A 1,663-nucleotide genomic window follows, 5' to 3' on the forward strand; every position below is an offset into this window, starting at 1 on the left:
CTAGGCCACAGCCTTACCACCTGGAGGCCCCCCTGGCCTCTCTGCCTGGAGGCCCCTGGTCCTGCCTCCTGGACCCATGAACCCTCTGCCTGGAGGATCTGGCCCTGCTACCAGGATGCTCCCGCCCATTGCCTGGACCCCTGGCCTGGCTATCTGAAGGACCTGGTCCCTCTGCTTGTACATTCCTGCCCCACTGCCTGGAGGATGACCCACTGCCACCCCTCTGAACCGAGCCAGGGACACCAATATCCCAGTTGAAGCCATTTCCTTGCCCTCCCAGAGCATGAGCTGCCTTTAGCCCTGGGGCACTTTGGACCCACCTAACTGCAACAGTTCCCTGACAGGGAACTAAGGCTGCTAATTCACAGACCGCGTCTCTTCACAACTGAAGCAAACCTTTCGTTGAGTCAAAAGATCAGAGAGATACTCAGGCAGGATAGCTGCTCCATTATCCTCTGTAGCAGTGACTTCCTGAGCCAAGGTTATCAGACCAAGAGCCTGCTAAGACCTCAAGCATGAAAAACTACCACAGCAATGACACTGAAGAAGCAGACTACCTCACATCCTACACAAACCCAAAATAAGATGTCACCCGCTCCAAAGTGACACAGTATTGATGGATTTCCTGAAGCCAGAAAGTCTGATGGAACTTTCTGACATAGACTTCAAAAGAACAATGATTGAACATTTTCAATGGGTGAAAGATAAATTTGAAGAATTATAGGAGTCTGCAAGCAAAAACCAAGAGGAACTTTTTTTAAAAAAGAAAACCATCTAAGACAATGCAGATAAAACAAACAAGGCATTAGAGGCTCTGGAAAAATAAGAAACCACAATCTAGAATATGAGGACCAATGTTTCAGATGCTGAGGGACATAGGAGCAGAGTTGAAGAGATGGAACACAAAACCAGTGAAATAGAAGATAGAATTGTAAACTCTGATCTGCTAGAACAAAAAACAGAATCAAAAAGGAAGGAAAAAAAGAAAGCCTAAGAATAATGTGGGACACCACCAAGAAGAATAATATGTACATAATCATAATCCCAGAACAGGAGGAAGAAGGTAAAGGTATCGAGAAAGTTGTTGAAAAATTACTAGGAAAAAACTTACCAAGCATAATGAAGAATGAGAGAATATGTATTCAAGAAGCTGCGTGAACACAATATAGAATAGAACCTTAAAGAAAAACACCAAGGCATATCATAGTCAAACTTTCAAGAACCAAAGTTAAGGAGAGAATTCTAAAAGTAGCTAGGGAGAAACAAAGAGTAACTTATAAAGGAGTGCAAGTAAGATTAAGTACCAGTTTCTCAGCAGAAACCATGGAAGCACGAAGGCAGTGGAATGACATATACTGAACACTCACTGAATGCAACTGTCAAACAAGAATACTGTGCACAGCGAAACTGTTCATCAACTATGAAGGAGAGATCAAGATATTCTCAGAAAAGCAGAACCTAAGGGAGTTTTTAAAAATAAGACCAGCATTGCAGGAAACATTGAGAGAAGTCCTTCTTACAGAGATGCCACAGAAAGCAGGATGGACCAAAGTAACCAGAAACAACCAAAAGCGAGGGCTACATGGTGGAGGGGACCTGGGGGAGGGTTTGTAAAACAATGAAAGAATCTTTTCTTTTACTTTTCCATAATTTTTGGACTCAT

This window comes from Elephantulus edwardii, unplaced genomic scaffold, assembly GCF_000299155.1.
Source record: "Elephantulus edwardii isolate Elephantulus edwardi_28Jun2011 unplaced genomic scaffold, EleEdw1.0 scaffold00127, whole genome shotgun sequence".
Taxonomy (NCBI): Eukaryota; Metazoa; Chordata; class Mammalia; order Macroscelidea; family Macroscelididae; genus Elephantulus; species Elephantulus edwardii.